Raw genomic sequence first — 9469 nt, forward strand, 5'->3', positions numbered from 1 at the left:
GTTTGTGAAACACTAAAACCTGGGAAACCCTGGCCCTGACAATTCCGTAAAGTCACGGAGCAGCTGGGGGGGAGGGGGTGGAGCCTGTGTCTGGGAGGCACCCACCTGCCTGCTACTGGTGGCCTTGTCACCTTCTGGTAGAGGTGTGGAGTTGGTGGCCATCAGGCTAGGATGAACTGCGCACTCAGTGGAAGCAGCGATGCCAAACCAAGCCACGGCCGGTGCCACGGTGGCAGCCGGACCACCCTCTGGCGCTGTGGAATTGGCAGGCCCTTAGGTCTTGCAAGCCACGAAGCATGTGGAGCCTCAGGCAAAACAAACTCTTCAGAGTCTACCAGAATCTGTTTTCAGGGTACCACCACCGCAGGGAGGGTCGACCCGGATGGCAAAACGGGAAGCAGCGCGAACGCAGGCATAAGGCTTACTGCCACTGAAGGACAAAGGAGCTGCTCACCTACAAATGACACTTTTAAAATCACTCCGACAGGAGGATCTCTGCACACAGCAGCCAGAAGGGACAGCTAACGATTTTCTAGAAGGCAAAGGCAAAGGCTAAAAACATGAATAGATAATGAATTTAAAATTTTTACTAGTTTATGTATAGAGGTACCAGCTCTTACACTAAAATGCCTCAGCTACAAATGTTAAAAATGATGTAGCACAGGCTGCATCAAAAGCCTTGGTGTCCCTTTCTTTGTATGTGAGGATCTTCAATCAGATTATAGACTATTTGGAGATTCATACTCAATAATTGTGGGTAAATGTATGCAATTTGAGTAGTAACACGGATATTACTCATGTAGCAAGTAATTTGGTACCTACTTCACAGCAAAGTGAATGTGCCCGTCTGCCTTCTCAAGGGGCCCCCAGTCTAGTGGGAAAGTGATAAACTGGTGATTAAAATCCAGTGTGATTAATACTGTGATGGAATTAGTACAGGCCGTTGCTCCTCTCATTGGGAGGAAAGGCTGCTGAGCTTTCAGAGAACTGGCCCAGCCACTTGGAACCTTGAAATTAAAAATGAATTTAGCCACAACTTTGACCCAAGAAGTCGATCTAGGTATGTATACATCCCTGATGGAATTCAGATTTTGTACATTAAAGGCTGTAACAGTAGGAGTCCTAAAAAAAAAACAACAACAACAACAAAAACCCACCTGGGGGTCATTTGAAAATGTAGATTTCTAGGCCCAGCATTTGGCTTTAGGCCTGTGCAGGTGATTCTAATGCCTGTGACTTCAGATGGCCTCTGGCAGTTCTGTGGGGCAGGGGAGCCAAGCCACAGGGGAGCAGTTGGTTTTGCCCAGGCTCTGTCCTGCCCCACACAGGTGTGCTGTTTGAGTAGTTCATTCCAAATGGTCTGTCCGTGTACGGTGACCTGAGCTTTAAAGCTTTAAAGCCATCCCTGGCCCAGCATGCCTAACATTCTACACTGTCCCTCCTGAACCCTGTCTGCGCCCCAGGGTTGTGGATATTATTCCAAGGTACCCACAGTCCTGCATCAGCCAAAATCCCACTAAAGGAGGCCCTGGGATCTAAAGCACCAGCTAACCATCTCAGATCTCCTTCAACTCTTCAAAAATGAGATGTGCTTTTTTCTGATGGTGAGGTGTTTTTGTCCAGGCATGGGCTGGCTGTCTCTTCTCTTAAATATACCTTCTTTGTTAAAAATAAAAAAGAAAGAAAGAAAGGAAGGGAGAAAGAAAGAAAAGAAAAGGAAAACAAAACAAAACAAAACGTCCTCTGAGTCCTGGAGAAGTGCACAGAACTTCAAAGGCCATTCCCTCCATGGCCTGTGGAGAGGGCCAGGGCCTTCCTAAGACTCTCCGATTAGGGCCGCCGGGTGGGGACATGTCAGGAAACATGTCAGATGGTCTGCGTGGCACATGCTGCCATTTCAGCCCCTCTAGGCTAAGCTGGTCTCCTTCCCTACTTCTTCATATGTGGCAACACTGCAATTCCCCTACCGCTTCTCTTTGTAATTTAAAAAAACGCGATCTCTCTGCCAGGGTGAGTATCCTCTGAGAGTTGAACCAGAATTCTGCACGTCACAGGCCACTCCCAAACTGCTCGGGCAGTATTGCCAGAACAACCCAAACCTCAAAATATGCGGTTGTGCAGCTAAAAGAATTTCTGTGACTTACATTCCAGACTAACCCCCCACGCCCCCGACCCCGCTTTGCCCAAACAAATCTAGTTTTAACCACAGGAGGGCGTCGCATACCCTTGAATGAGCTTGAAGCTAGCTCTGAGTGTGTCGGAGTCAAACTTCCTTCCCGCCCACACGCCCTGGACCAGGCCCTCACACCGGTATTGTGTTCCCTCTCGTGACAACCCTCTGAGGTGGACGTTATTTAAACCAACTCAAGCCAAAGCCCAGGCTTCGCCTTCCTGGTTTCCTTCTGGCAGAAACACCAAAGATTCCGACCGACCATACATCAGACGTTCACCTGGGCCCTGAGCCTTCACAGGAAGAAGATGCACCAACACAGGACGAGCGCCAGTCCATTCATTCGGCCATCTCGGCCCCAAGCACCAGGGCCCTTACCTGGCTGTGCATCAGAACTGCCAGGGAGCCCAGTTTAACCCCGACACCCCGTTAAATCTCATAGCCTGGTGGTGGAATCTGGGTGCTGGTGTTTCTGCAAAAAAGCTCCTGAGTCCCTTCCTCTCTCGCCCCTACACCCCCACCGCCTTAGCATCTGCCTCAGTCTAGACCTTCCTCCTCTCTCCTGGCCTCCCCACTGATCTCCCTGCCTCCAGCCTCACTGCTGGGATCCACATTGCACGTGACTGCGGCAGGGGTCTTCCTAAACAAAAGTGACCCTGTCCCTGGCTCCCCAATTGTCCATACTTTTCCTACCACATCGATGGATTTGCTCCAGGATGCCGAACCTTCCCCTTAGGACTTCCCCTTGTTATTCCTTCTGCCAGGAATGCCCTCGCCAGGGGTCTTCCCTTAACCTCCGCTCAGGCTGGGAGCCTCATCTCAGGCATCACCTCCTCTGGGAAGCCTCCTAGATTGTCCCAGGCTGAGCTAGGCGTCACTCTCTGCTCCCACAGTCCCCTATACTTCTTAATCACATATGTGTCATGGACAACATCGTAATTTGCTATTCTCTTATCTTTCCATATCATTACGCAGATACTGAGTCTGTCTTTTTTTTTTTTTTTTTTTTTTTTAAAATAGGTAACATGCTCCAAGAAAAAAAAAATCCAAACAACACGAAATGGAAGAGAGCTGATGTCCTTGCCATCATCCCTAATCCCCTGCCTCCTTCCCCAGAGGCAATCTGATATTCGTTTCTCTGGTGTCCTTCCAGAAATTCTCTGGGCAAATCCCGATACACGTGTGTTCAAATAGACCGTTTTCTTCTTTTTTACACATGTGGTGACATACCATATACTTCTGCCATGTTTATTTTCCTCTTGACTGTACTTCTGAAGGCCATTCCCTATCCATTCCTATTGACCTGCCAGATTCTTAACGGCTGCATAGCATTATGAAGGTCCATAATTTAGTTTTCTGTTGATGTTTGTGTAGATTACCCTCATGGCAATGTCTTAATTAGGGGACCCAGGATCTGGTATAGTTCTTAACTCACTGAAAGCTCCCTAAATGCCTACTGAGTGGATGGATGGGTGGACGGGTGGGTCAGTGGCCGGGTGGATGGATGGAGACTGTGGGAGTGAGTAGGTGGGTAGATGGATGGATGGGTGCGTGGGTTAGTGGGTGGATATGTGGTGGATGGGTGGGTTAGTGGGTGAACGGACACATAGGTGGATGGTGGGTGGGTAGGCGGGTGGGTGGAGAAACAGGCCTAGAATGAAATGACTTGCCCCAGATGACACAGCTTGGAAGCAGTAGGTTAGCTGAGGTCCTCTGCTGAGGTCCTCTAACCCCCTCCCACCCCTTTCAAAGGACCACACCACAACTATGACCATGTCTCTAATTTAACCTCTCCTAGATGTTATTCCTGGATTTTGGCCACTTAAGACCACATCAGAATGTACAGTTTTAGAACCTCACATTAAGCATGTCCTGTTAAAACTAGCTGTCCCTATCCTGGAGTCTCCTTTAAAAGCAAAACAAATGAGGGGCGCCTGGGTGGCTCAGTCGGTTAAGCGTCTGCCTTCGGCTCAGGTCATGATCTTAGGGTCCTAGAATCGAGCCCCGCATAGGGCTCCCTGCTCAGTGGGGAGTCTGCTCCCTCTCCTCCTTCCCCTTGCTTGGTGCTCTCTCTCTCGCTCTCTCTCTCTCTCATGAATGAATGCCAAACAAATGAGAGGAAACTGCCATGAACTTGAGGCAGGAGTGCAGGCTCTGTGTCCATCATCGCGGGTAGGACAGAATACTTCTAGACCCACTGAGTCTTGACAGAGTGACGGGGTCCCTGCAGACAAGCTCCAGCCCCAACCAGAAGATGGACTGGAGTACATTCTTTATCAGGGAGACACCAGCAGAGCAAAGCAGATTGAGCTGGGAGCACTGGAGTCCGACAAGAGTGGGTTCAAATGCCAGCTGCCCCTGTGTGACCCTGAACAAGAAACTTAGAGCAGTTTGAGCTGCTCAAGCCTCAGCTTTTCCATCTGCAAAATGGGAATGAAAACAGCACCTACACAGTCAGGTCGACATGACAATTAAATGAGACAATGCAAGAAAGCACGAGGTCCATAGAGCTTGTTTTCATGGTGTCGGTTATGATCACGCACAACAGCTCAGCCCTGACGCAGACCAGGTCCACTTTCTCGGTGTTAATACAGAGGAGCTCATGAACTCCTCCCAGGAAGCCTCAAATGCTATTATTATCCCATTTGGCAGATGAAGAAACTAAAGGGTAAAGTGATGTGTCCAAGACTAGGAAGTTAGGAAGTGAAAGAGACAGGATCTGAACCCAAGGCCATAAGATCCAGACTGTCGGGGCTCACTCACTGCTTCTCTACTCCGTTCCCTCCCCTGCCCTGAGTACTGCTAGCACAGGTATCGTGACCATTCTAAATGGTAACTGCTGTTACTCTTGCTTCTGTTGCTGCTACTTCTACTGTTACTCTTTTTAAGATACCAGAACTCAAAAAAAAAAAAAGATACCGGAACCTCCAAGCTTCTACCCTATGGTGTCTTCATCACCAGACCAGCCCTCAGAGTCTGACCTTCCAAATACCGCAGAGCCCTCGTCGGGCTGCCCTGGTGCAGGACACACACACAGAGGACTTCTGTCCCACACAGCTTGTTGGTCAAGCTCCCTCCACTGTGCTCGGATGACCACAGGGCATGGCTCTCTCCAGGGCCCAGCCTCAGATACCACCACCACCCTCCCCACCCAGCTATCTTTGGAAAACTCTAGCTCCCGGCCTTACCCCAGAGAAACCCAGCTCCCAGAATAACTCCAAGAGGCCCCCAGGGTGAGGACAACCATTACTGTCCTAGAGCTTCTGGTGCCAGAGAAGTGGCAGGAGCCTCCTGCCCTGCTCCCAGTGCCTTGGGCCAATGCTTCGCAGGAAGCCCCAGTGGGGAAACTGGGCCGGATCCCCCCTCTGCCCAAATGCTTCCACACCATATGCAACCCTGTGTCGCTGGCTCCTTTGAGCAGGACCACAGGGCCTTAGGGAGCAGCCCTGGATGGGGACCTGGGGACTTGGATTCTGATCCCAGCTCTGCCATGATCACTGCATGTGAATGTAAGCAAGTACTGAACCACTCTGAGCCTTGATTTCCCTTCCTGAAAAATCAGCAGAAAACTAGGTCCTAAGTCATAGAATTGTTGAGAGGATTGAATGGATTGTCACAGGTCAAGTTAAAAAAAAACACAGAGCTGGGCATGTAGTAAGCACTCAGTAAATGTTAGCTGCCATCCCTTTTACCATCAACCTCACAACCACCATCGACATCATCAGCATCACCATCATCCCCTTCATCATCACCACCATCCCCCTCATTATCGCCCTGATCTCCATCATCATTTCTATCATTGTCATCTCTATGATCACCACCATTATCACCATTACCATCATCCCTATCATCACCAGCATCATCACCATCACCATCCCCACCATCACCACCAACCCCAACATCATCACCACCATCATTATCATCCCCACGATCAGCACTACCACCAACCCCATCATCATCACCACAAGCATCATCACTACCACCATCATCACCAACCCCATCATCACCACCACCATCCCCATTATGACCACTATCATCATCATCACTACCATCATGACCACCATTATCATCATCACCACCACCATCCCCATCCTCATCACCACCATCACCATCACCACCATCCCTTCCATCATCACCACCATCATCATCACCATTATCATTGTCATCCCCATCATCATCATTACCAATTACAGCAGCAGCAACAGTGCCATCACCATCCTGGTCATCACCATCATCACTGTTCCCATCATCACTGCTATGAACTAAATTGTGTTCCCCCCAAATTCAGACATTGAAACCCTAACCTGCAATATGGCTATCTGAAGATAGGGTCTTTAGGGGGTAATCAGAGTTAGATGAGGTCATAAGCATGGGTGGGGCCTTACAAGAAAGGTCCCTTTGCATGCTTTCGGAGGAAAGACCATGTGAGGATGACATGGCCATTGACAGGCCAAGAAAAAAGTTCTCACCAGAACCTGAGCCCTGTCCAAACCCTGATCTTAGGCTTTCCGGCCTCCAGAACTATGAGAAAATAAATTTGTATTGCTTAAGCCCTGTGGTCTGGGGTATTTTGTTATGGCACTGCAGGCCGACTGATACAGCCGCCATTATCATCACCATCATCACCACCATCATCATCATCACTGTCATTGTTACAGGTCAGATTCCCCAGGAAGCTGACTCTGAGACGGAATTTAGCAAGAAAAGTATTTTTTCAGGAGTGTTCCTGGTATCAATACCTGTGGAAGGGTGGTAAAAAAGCAGGACTGGGCAGAAGGAGGAGATGGGTAGTCACGTACCCCCAACAAAAGTGCCTGCCGATCCTATGGGGAGCTCTAAATCGGGCAGCCCCTCAGAGTTGGCCTGCGTCTGAGCCCCTGTCACTTACAATCTCTAGAATTTATCACCATATTGGGCTCAAGTCTTCATCTTCCCATTCGTCTTCCAAAGGAGATGTGCATGTTACAAGAAGAGGAGCCAAGTGCTTACCACCAACGAGTAACTCATTAATGGTGGAATTCCAAGCCTCTGTTGGGTTTACTATCTGGGGGCAAAGGAGCTTTGTGGGAGCTTCTCACACTGTCCCACTTGCCCTGCAGCCTCAAAACCCTGCTCACTTTCCCACAACAGCGGGGCCCCTGGGACCATCTCCCTTCGAGTGGGTACTCGTCTACTCTAACCCCAAATGCTGGGGATACCACAGCCCCGCTTCCTGGCAAGATTTCTTGGGCAGCCGTCGCAATCCGTCTCCTCTTGACCTTTCCCACTCTTTTTTCTATGGAGCTGAACCAAAGGATGATCTGCTTGTGCAGGCAAGTCCCTTTCTGGCCAAGCTGATGGAGCTGAGGGCCTCAGGGAGAGGGCCTGGGTCAGGGCCGCCTACACTGCATGGCCACGGGCAAGTGTGGGCCCCTCTCATTTAGAAACCCATCGGGGCCTGTCAAAAGGCAAAATGAGGTCACATGATTAAAGTGCTCAGGAGAACCAGGCACACAGTAAGTGCTTACTAAATGCTCCTTCATCCACAGGACAGGCCCTTAGCAGGCACCACAGAGCAAGGAGAAGCCAGGATTCATGCCAAGCAACAGCTTCCCACTGAACCTCTCTCTCTGGCCCCTGAGACCCCACCTGTCTACATTTTGCCTCTGCCATCCCTCAGACCCACCAAGCTCATTCCTACCTCAGGAACTTTGCACTTGCTGGCCCCCTCTGCCCAGGTTCCCCTTCCCCAGAGCTTCCCCAGGCTGAGTCCTCCATTCGGGTCCTACCTCCTCCCATCCACTCTGGCTCACGTAGAAACCCATCCATGCCTACTCACTAGCTCATCACCCTGTTCGCTTTCTCCACCATGCATGGCACTCTGGATTCATCTTGCTCAGGGAGAGTATATCTCAGGATTCACCATTCAAGCTCCAAAGCTTAGAACACTAAATGTGTACAATACGAGAGGTGCGCCCCTAGGCCAGTTCTGGCCACAGGTCCTGAGAAACATAGAAGGGAAAAGAGATCCATTCTCATTCCCTGGGCAAATCTTTCTCCTGCTCTGTATTCGCAGGGTTTTTTTTTTTTTTTGCAAAAGGAAGAGATTGGACCCAATGACTCCCTATTCCCTTCCAGCTCAAACAAAAAGATTCCACAAACTTGGACAACTTCTCATTTTAGCCAATAACCAACTCAGGCCAGAACATGATTCATCTCTGCCGATTTCGCCTAGCAACCGGCCCTTCTCCCCACACCCCGAATTAACCCCCCCAAGAAAAACTCCTCCCCCACCACATACTCGCCCCGCCTCCCCCCACCCCTCTTCTGGCATCCTGGAGAGGAATGCAAGGCTTCAAGATCCCCCGTCTGTCCGCCACCAACATTTTAAGGCAACCTCAAAATGTCTCAGGCTATGTCTGGAACAAGCTGGGGCGGGGGTTGTTCCCCCCGCCCCTAGGGATTAGTACAGGAAACAGCAGCAGAAGTCAGGCAGGCAGAAAGCGCTGACCCAGCACAGGGAGATCATTTCTATTCTGATGCCTCACCCTCCTCAGGCCTTGAAAAGTGTCTGCATTTCAGGGAGGAAGAAAGGAGAGACCAGGAAAGTGAGCAGGGTGGAGGAAGGCTCCCTGCCGGAGACAAGCCCAGCCCCATTCAGATGCCTAAGGGGTGCCTGCTTCCAGGTCCCCACAGTGAGAAAAAAGACTTGTCTCATCTTAGCAGATACCGGGAAGCATTTAATAAACTTCAATACCTGTTTGTGACACAAAATCTTGGCAATCTAAGAATAAAAAGGAATTTTCCTTAACTTGAAAAAGGATATTTACCAGAAAATGAAAAGCAAACGCTTTGCCCACTGGAAAACTTTGGAAGAACTACATTAAGATCGGGCTCCAGGCAAGGATGTCCACCACCATCACCTCCACTGGCATCACCTCCATGATTACCTCCTCAATCATCACCTCCTCAACCATCGCCTCCACCGTCATCACCTCTACCTTCATTACCTCCACTGTCATTACCACCACGATTATCTCCACTGTCATCACCACCACCATCACCTCCTCAACCATCACCTCCACCATCATCACTTCCAGTGTCACCTCCACTGTCATCACCTCCTCAATCATCACCTCCACCAACATCACCTACACCATCACTTCCCCCACCATCACCTCCTCCATCATCACCTCCTCAATCATCACCTCCACCAACATCACCTCCACTGTCACCTCCATCATCACCTCCACTGTCATCACCTCCACCACCGTCACCCCCATCACCTCCTCAACCATCACCTCCACCATTACCTCCACC

The sequence above is a fragment of the Mustela nigripes genome, chromosome 8 (genome assembly GCF_022355385.1).
Source record: "Mustela nigripes isolate SB6536 chromosome 8, MUSNIG.SB6536, whole genome shotgun sequence".
In the NCBI taxonomy this organism is placed as follows: Eukaryota; Metazoa; Chordata; class Mammalia; order Carnivora; family Mustelidae; genus Mustela; species Mustela nigripes.